At 46.6% G+C, this 9,385-nt stretch overlaps 1 pseudogene; it reads right to left on the bottom strand.

The window, feature by feature from the left end:
* Positions 1 to 7,316: 7,316 nt before the first annotated feature.
* LOC136650123 (5S ribosomal RNA) lies at positions 7,317 to 7,438 on the bottom strand (annotated as a pseudogene).
* Positions 7,439 to 9,385: the final 1,947 nt, after the last annotated feature.

Here is a 9,385-nt window from a genome sequence, read left to right as displayed (position 1 = left end):
CACCCTGCCAGCCATAAGTTTTATGTGTGTGTGAATCTTTTATGTTTCCTCACTAATTTAAGTGTTTTATGTTATGTTATGAAAGTGTTTGGGAGAATCATCCCTGTGGGTTTATTTACCATGCTCGGAAGCACAGGTTGCCTGCCATTCTCAGCAGACTGTGAAATCCAATTAATTGCATCATATGAATCTATATTGTCTGTTGCAAAAGCAACAGTGGGAGAGCTGTTCTTCTTTTGATGGAAACTACTTTGTGCCCTGGTTCTTTAGTCTCCATATTTTCTCACAATAGAAGACACACCACAACCTGACTTATGAATTGTACTTCTACATTGTTTAATGAGGCTGTTCCAAAGGACATTTTTTTGATTGCTGTGTCTGTCAAATAAGAAGCTAAAGTGCAGCGAGGGGGGCATCATATTGCAGAAGAAACCGGAGGTGACTTCAGCACATGCTGTGAGATAAAATTGTTGGCATAAATGGCTGAAGCTCAATAAATCGGCTTTCTTCAGGGGCACCTCTCCTTATGCAGCTTGTACTTAAAAAGTCATATGCCTTTTGTTGTGTTCCAGGCTGGCCTGGGCCATGCTCACATTGGAGACCATCTTCTCCTACGAACGCTTCTGTTCTTTTAGATTTGTCAAGGTCACCCACTTCATTTAATCTGTATACCAGTTTATGGCAGCAAGGACATAAACAGGGTGGGCCTGCTCCCGAGGCTGAGCAAAGCAGCCATTTTGAGTAGTGGGCTGGGGATATGGTGAATGCCTCACACCCTATGCTTGTCTTTCACTTAACTGGCAAATCATCCTGACTAATGCCACTTCAGCCGTCTTCCTCCTTCCTCTCTGAAAGTAGATTGCTGTGACAACAGAGCTAGGGAAGGAGGGAGGATTCTGCAATCCTCTTCTCCCTTACACTCTTTCTCTCAAGGAAAGGAGGGGGGAAAGGGTCATAGCAATGACCAGTCTCTAACCCCACTGCCATTGTGCACTTCTTGGTTCGGTCATAAGAACAGCCCCACTGGATCAGGCCATAGGCCCATCTAGTCCAGCTTCCTGTATCTCACAGCGGCCCACCAAGTGCCCCAGGGAGCACACCAGATAACAAGAGACCTCATTCTGGTGCCCTCCCTTTCATCTGGCATTTTTTTCTTCTTTTTTTAAAAAGGCTAGACAAAAGGAATCTCAGAGTAGAACATGAAGTCTCCAGGCTCCAGCTGCCCAACTTGTTCTAAAACACAGGAGATGGACAAGCATCATGGCAGCAGCAATGACCAGGCCATGGAAGACAGCAGTGTGAGTGAGGAAGAAGTGGGGCAATACATATGGGCTAGTATTTGTGGCCACTGAAAAGCTTTCAGGTGGGAATGAGGTCTTGATCTATGGTTTTAGTCTGCTTCTGTTGTAACTGTAACTCACCCTGAGCCGTAGGGATTGAGTGGGCTAGAAAACATCAGTGCTATTGATGTTTAATGTGTCAGTGCCTCAATTCTCTGTTACAAGCAACACCCAAGGCAACATTCAAATTGCAGATCTTAATGCAGCAGTAAAATCTACATAAAACAATCATGATTAAGAACAACCAGCAAACAATAAAACAGAAAAAAGCAGTACGGTGTGAAAGAAATAGATCAGCAGCAGTTTCGTGAACATAGTGACTTTATAGTTCCCCAGAACCCAATCCTATGGGCTCTGAATGCCGACACTGAGCTCCAGCACTGCTGCCAGGTGTCGTAAATATGCCATAAAGCAAGTTTGCGTCACCTGGAGTATAAAGAGCACCAGTGCCAGCTGGCATTGGCCTAGCACCAAACAGATGCCTGCCGCAGCAAGGGAAGAGTTCCAGGCAGTGGTAAGGTCTTTTGGGGGGTAGGGCAGAGTTGGGGGAGGAACCAGGGCAGGAAGGGGCTGGAACCAGCAGAGCCTTGCTTTGCTGTATCCTGTTCTTCTTGTCAGGCTTCAAAGCCTGAAACGAATATTCTCAAGTCTGTACCAACAAAATAGCTGGTGCAGACTTGAGAAGTCCCATTGTGGGGTCTGGGGCTTTCCTTAGAGGAAGGGGACAACCTCTGGCAGCACCACAGCAGTAGCCATTTTGGTGCCGCTGCACCTGGCAGCACTGCCAAGGATAGGATTAGGTTGTCAGTCTGCCCCAAAATGCCTTACAAAATCATCGCACAACCTTTTTTGTGAGAGGTCATGAAAGAGGAAGTCAGGTGGGCATACTTCATCAAATGGGTGCTATGTCGGAGAAAGCCCTCCATGCTCCAGAGGTCTCACCTGAGTGAACAAAAGGATCCAAAAGAGGAATTCCTCTCCCAATTTTAAGTAGTGGAGAAGTACATGTGGAAGGAAATACTCTTTCAGGCAGGGCCCTGTTGATGAAGTGGACTGAAGATCTCACACTGCAGATTTGGGGCAGTGAAATAAGGAGATGGGTCACACCTTCTGTCTTTCTGATGGCCCCTTGAGCCTACTGCTGATGGAGGTGCTCCAGTCCGTGCTCTAGCTCCCTTCCTGCTTGCTCAAAGCATGTGGGAAGACAATCCAAGCAACAGTGCCCCCCTTCTTCCTCCATATCTGCTGCCGCCTGGATCCTTCTTCCTTCTGTAGCCACTGGAGGAAGAAAGGGGTGAACCTTGCTATAGTTTCCTCCACCTCTCTGTCCCTGTCTGCTTAAGAAATCAGTTGAGTGGGCCAGAAGAGGAAGAGGCAGAGTACCCCTTCCCATCAGTTTTGGAAGGCAAAGAGAAAGATGTGCATGGCTTGGCTCCTCTCCCTCCTAAGACATCTAGGGAGAGGAGAGGGGAAGCTCATGCAAGCAGGAACACAAACACTTTCTTTGGTGGGTAGAAAAGACATAAAAGGTAGCATTCTTCAGCTAGCTTTGAGTATGTGTGAGCATTGGCTGTACCTGTTCTAAGGTATGCAAATCCCAACCCCTTAGGGCAGTGATTTTCAACCTTTTCCATCTCAGGGCACACTGACAAGGCATTAAAATGGTCAAGGCACACCATCAGGTTTTTGACAATTGACAAGGCACACCATGCTGCCTGTGGTGGTGGTGGGGGGGCTCACATCTCCCATTGACCCTACTAATAAATGACCTTCCCCCAAATTCCTGTGGCACACCTGTGGACCACTTGCTGCACACCAGTGTGCCATGGCACGGTGGTTTAAAAGTGGCTGCTTTAGGGTGTTGAAAGTCAGCACCACCACTTTGAATTGGGAGGAGCTGATCCAGAAGTAGTGTAATGTGATCTTTACAACGTGATCCCACCAAAATAGCAGCTGCAACAGGTGCAGTTTCTAAACTGTTTTTAAATGGAGATCTTGACGGTGTTCACTGCAGTGATCCAAATAAGTGGTTGTTAAAGCAGGAATGACAGGGCCAAATCCTCATCTGAAAGAAGCAACCAAAACTCCCTGACCAAGCTGGATAAAAGGTGCTCCCAGCCCCTGGTGTCATCTGAGATTCAAATAGTAAAACAGGGTCCAGGAATACTCCTGAACTCCAAATCTTATTCTTTGGAACTCTGCCCATGACAGGTGAAAGCACTATCGCTCCAGTTTTGGGTCTACCAATCATGATCATTTCTGTCTTGTCTGGATTAAGTTTCTGTTTGTCATCCAGCCTGTAACTGCATTCAAGCAATCATTCAGGGATGCCACGATTGCTCCTACATTTGATGAAAATGAAAAATAGGCCTAGGTCAGCGTACTGATGACACCTCACTCCGAGCTGATGAATGATGATCTCTCCCAGCAATTACGTAACAACGTTGGAAAGCAGAAGGGGCAATATTGAATCTTGCAGCAAGCCATGGGGTACACTGCTTGGAACAAAGAAGCTGCAACCCAAATACACGTCCTAACCAAGGGTGCTCAACAAAATTTAGAAATGAATTGTGAACTCTCATAAGGTGATGGCATAATACTTGAGAAATCTCAGACAAAACTGAATTTCTCAACTGAAAAACAAGGCTGCCCCAAGGCATGATGGCAATACAGTAATGATGACCTGATCTCTCTTGTAGAAATGCTCAGGATTTGTCACCAGAAGGGGTCACCTAGCAGCCCAGTCCTACTGGGCTTCACCTCTGTCGGAACTACTGTTCCAGCAATGTTTTCTGCCTTATGGCAGTTGCAAAAAAACACTCCAGCAGTGCACAAAGCCACATACTTCTAGAACGCTGGTGCAGAGGCTGGAGCACCCACATGTGCAGTGGCAGGTTGAGGAATTTCTGCCAACTCAGGTAGGTGGAGTAGGTAGGGGGAAAGGTGGAAAAGGGCAGGGGGAGAGCAATCAGGGAGGGACGGGAGAGAGGATGGTGTATGTTCTTAGGTTCTTATGCAGGAGGGTGTGGCACATAACGTGGGTGATTTGTGCCAGGTGCTGTGCTTCAAAATGGCTTCTGGCCTACAAGATGGAGTGAGACCTAAGTCAATGTTTTTAAGTTGTGCTTCACAGTCACTGTAAAGTTTTTCCCCTCTGCACAAAATGTGATCAATTGCACGTTAGAATAATATTAATAATTAGAAATTATGCACACATTATCATCCGTTGCACAATTCAGTCATCCCAGTACAGTCAGTGAGTGATGAACATGCATGAACTGTGCCAGTGTCAGTTTGGGATGGGTTGAGCCGCCTTTCAAAATGGCAGTTTGGCAACTTGTCCCCTTCCCACCCTTGGAGCACAGGCAAAAGCAAAGCCACCAGGAAGAGTGGGAGAAGCCACTGCTCTCATACCCTGCTACCTGGGCAGAGAGGCACTTTTCCCAGTGGTTCTATTTTTTATTTCTCAGGGGAAACAATGAAAATAATCAAAAGGCACTTCCTGTTTTTGTCACAAAACCAGAAGTGCCCATTCCTTATTATTTTCAGACGTCTAGAGGTGCAGGGAGCCCTGCAGAGGGGACTGCAAGCTCCCCAGACCCCCTAGGAAGCCAGCACAGACTCAGGTATGGCAAAAAGCCTCACATTGCTACCTTTGTCCTCCCCCCCCCCCACTTAAGGGGGTAGAGAAGGGCTTCCCTGGCTGGGGAGTCGCAACACCCCAGTTTGAGAATCTCTGGGTTAACTAAACCACAGGTTCCACCAGTCAAACCAACGCTCAGGAGGAGGACTTTTCTAAGATGCATTTGAATTCTCCTTGAAATGGCTTGCCACCGATGAAGCTCTTCAAAAATTGAGATTTACATGTTTCATTTGTTTGCCCAACATTAACCGAGATGCATTGAAATAATACAGCACTTTGTTCCCTGAGACAGCTCCTTCATATCCAATGTCTCATCTTTCCTTTATAAAGTAGCTTAAGGTATCTATGTGACTGGTGTTGCATCTCCATTCGCAACCAATTTTTTTTTACCGGAGCAGAAGTCATTGCTGCTCCTCCCACAACCAGCTCATTTGTTTCCCAGGGGATCCTGAAAATTGCATGGGCGAGACGTTCCAACAGATAATAGATCATTTTCTTGTTCATTTGTTCTCACTTTTGGCTCCTAAGTTATTTTTGCAATTTACACATTCAACAGCTAATGTGCTTATCCTGAACAGCCAGACACGGTGCAATATTATTATCTTGATTCAAATGTCAGAAGCCCTGAAACAAAGAGTTGTTTTCCATCACCCTGTACTTTCTTTGAGAGAAAAAAGAAGTCACACAACATCTATCAATAGCTCACAACAACAACACTTCTGTTGGAAGTCAGCATTGTGTCAGCATTTAAGGCCCATGGTGTTATTTTGGGTACAAAAGTATTTATTTTTATAAATTTATGAATAAATATAAATAAAACTTAGCAATTTTTTCCCCCTAGGCCGTAAATGCCCTGAAGGCTCTTCAAACATAGCACCATATAATAAAACAATAGTGGGTTCCCAAGGCCAAATCATAAAGCTTTGTTCAATGTGTTTGATGGGCCTATCGCTCCTTTCATCAAGAGTATATTTATGTCTGAAGATTGCACAATGAACCAGAAATGGCACAGCTGGTTGGCAACTCGGATCTGCCAGGCAAGGCACTGTCTTTGTTACCGCCACAGTTGCGATGAATAATGGGACATGGATTTGCCTTCCTCAGTAAGGATGGGCAGTCCCCAACAGATAGTGAAAGGGGACAGACAATTGCATGCAGATTGGATTGGCATCCAGCCACCTTTCTGGAGTTATATATGATCTCAAAGCCAACATCTGGCTGCATACTCAGCAGAGCAGTTGTAACATATGCAGGGGTGCTCTCCTCTTTCCCAGCAAATGAGAAGCAAAAGGCTCTGTGTCACATCTATGCAATAACTGCTGCAACCAGGGCTGCGGATAATGGCTTTGCTGCGGAGGAGCGGGAGTGCAGATGATGTAGATTATGCCATCATCTACATCAAGATGATGCACAGCTCGTCAAAGGAGATTTTTTTTTTCCAGCAAATGCTGCACTTGAGTGATCCACAGGCTGGAGTTTAAATCCCATGAAGAACAAAGCATCCATGTCTTTGAATGAGAAGCCGGCAACTATTTAAAAGGGGGCAGAAACGACAGGACATTTAGGTAGGGGGCATTAAATTATGATCCAGGAAAGTGAATGGTCCCCAGGGGATCTGGCTGCATTTTGAGAACACGTGTCAAGAGAACCTGATGGGCATAATAGAAGAATGGCATTCATTTGCAACATAGAGCATTTTAAGATGTCAAAAAGGACAGGGATCTGGAAGTCCACTGCTGTCTGAAACTTGTAGTGCTATTATACAAAATATACATTGGTTACTCTGACCATTGTTTTGCTAGAGTGAGACCACCAGCACAAGTGCTCCTGAATACCCTCTGTTCTTCCTTCCTGCAAGAGTCCAGTTCATAATGACCCAATCCTATGCATACTGGCTGTTGTTGTCATACATTTTCCACTGGCACTGACTGCCATAAAGCAGTCAGTGCCCTCGCAAAAGGTGCTCTGGCAGTGCGCTCAGTAGCATGCTACTGAGGATGCTGGTGGGAAGACCAGAGCCTTCCTGCCCAGGTCATTGGCTCTCCTGCTGCCTGCTGGAGCAGGTAGGTCAGTGGGAGAGGCAGGACAGCAGAACTGAGGCAGGGAGAGGTGAAACTGGGTGGGGAGGGGGCGAGGAGTGGATCAGGTCTGGGAAGGGGGAGGGTTTGGCTGCAGGGGTGGCCGCCAAATCCAAACCCCTTTTCAGACCTGATCCTGCGATGTGGGTCCATGAGGAACTATGCCAACTATTTAGCTAGTGTAGGTCCCTGCTGCAGCACAGAAGCTTACCCACACATGGTTGGCAACCTTCAGTCTTGAAAGACTATGGTATAAGCCTACAGCACCCGGTATTCCCAGGTGGTCTCCCATCCAAGTACTAACCAGGCCTGACCCTGCTTAGCTTCCAAGATCAGATGAGATCAGGCATGTGCAGGGTTAAGGAATGTCTGTTCCTTTATCCAGAAGAGACCTCTGCAACTGCACCCTAAAAGATGCAGCGGTAGCCATTTTGGTGCTGCTGCATCTTCTGGGGTGGGGGGAAGAGAATAGGTTCGGGCTCTTTGTTTATGCAGCTTCTGCAGTCTAATGTTGCAAAATGCAGATCGACTATCTGCAAACCCAAGAAAGCTTGAGAACAGTCCTCAGAGAAATCAGTTTAGAAAATGTACAAGATAATGACGCTTCTTAGAGGCTAAGAGTCTGCAATCAGTCATTAATATAGAATTTTATGATTTAGCGTCTGCTTCAATTAATAGTCTGCTGTAAGTGTGCAAAGGGAAGCGTTCAGAACAAAAGCTCCTGTTCCTTGAAGAAATCCCTGTGGCAATCAAAACTCCCTGGTACCCACTCACCCAACCATCCTCTCGTGAGCCTCTCACTCATGAAGTTTTCTTGCATCTTAAGTACATATTTTCATTGCTACTTACCTCACAGATGAGAGGTGGAGGTTGGCAGTGGGGGAGAGATGTGGTACTTGAAGCATTTGTGGAAACAAGCAATCTCTTGCTAATTATCCTTAACTGATTCTAAATGGCAACATTGTCACAGCACAGCAAGTGGTCAAGGGGGAGAAATGGGCTGACTGCTACCTGGAAGGGAAAAAATCCAGTTCTGTCTGTGTTACTATTAGATCCAATTTTATTTCTTCTGTGCTTTGTTCTTTTAAGGAGAAGGGATACACCAGCTGTAATGGTGGCCCACACTCACCTTTCTGACAAATGGAGGGCTTTGTGAGCCCACACACAATATTTCAGATACATCCCAAGCACCTCCAGGCTCGGCTATGAAAATACATTTCAGGAACAGTACCAGTCTTAGGGCCCAATCCTATGCTTCTTTCCACTAATGCAGCTATGCCAAAATGGTTTGTGCTTCATCCCGTAGGGAAGGCAACCCTGGAGGTTTCCTCTGCGTAAGGGAACATTTTTCCCCTTACCTACTGGAAAGCATCCAAGACTGGAATTGCTCTACTTGGGCCTGTGCCAGCTATATAGCTGGCGCAAGACCAAGCAGACCATGAAGGCAGATCAGGCCCATGAGGGAGGTTAGGATTCAATGGCCACCATTACTGCTGAGCCCACACCTTTCTTGGACCCATTATACATCCATATTTTTCCTTCCTTCCTTAGTTTATGACTACAGATTGAGCCTATTTATCCACGTTAGTTCCGTTCCATGACCGGGCACGATTAACAAAAAATGTGTTGTGCTGAGTCCATAGAGCAAATAGGCTTCAGCCTGACACTTCCGGTTGGAAGGAAACTAAGGCAGCTATTCTCAATCCCCTCTGTACTTAGCCTTCCTGTTGCCAGTTGTCCTGCTTCTTTCACAGTTGGAATGGTGAGCTTGCTTGGGAAGCCTCAGTGTCCCAGGCAGCCTCCCAACAGTGCTGCAGGTTCTCCTCCTTACTGCTGCCGCTCCTGCAACCCTCCCAACCACCATCATGGAAACTCCCTTGCCCTGGGACTTGTAGTCTGGCTCTCTGCTCACCGTCACCTGTCTCTCCAAGGCTTCCGAAGAGCCTGCATTATGGGGGGGGGGGGAATTTGGCAAACACTCCCTGGGTTTTTTTAATGCAATCCCCTCTCCTCCCGAGCCCTCCCCGTTGCCAGCTTCCCAGCTTCTTTCACAGGTGGGATGCTGATCTTTTAAGAGTCCAGCCCTATGCATTTCTACTTTGGAAGTCCCATTCCAGTCAATGGGGCTTACTCCCAGGAAAGTGTGAAGAGGATTGGGCTGTAAATTGCATGCTTTGCTTGGTGGGGAGGCTTTGTGATAGCCTGCACCATCTTGGGGGGGATTCGGCAAACACTCCCTGGGTTCTTTAAAGCAATCTTCTCTTTTAAAGCAATCCCCTCTGTTACTACGGCACCTGCCCCTGTGTGTGTGTGTGAGTGAGAGA

The sequence above is a fragment of the Tiliqua scincoides genome, chromosome 4 (assembly GCF_035046505.1).
Source record: "Tiliqua scincoides isolate rTilSci1 chromosome 4, rTilSci1.hap2, whole genome shotgun sequence".
NCBI classification, from domain to species: Eukaryota; Metazoa; Chordata; class Lepidosauria; order Squamata; family Scincidae; genus Tiliqua; species Tiliqua scincoides.
This window is presented reverse-complemented; position numbering and strand designations above follow the sequence as displayed.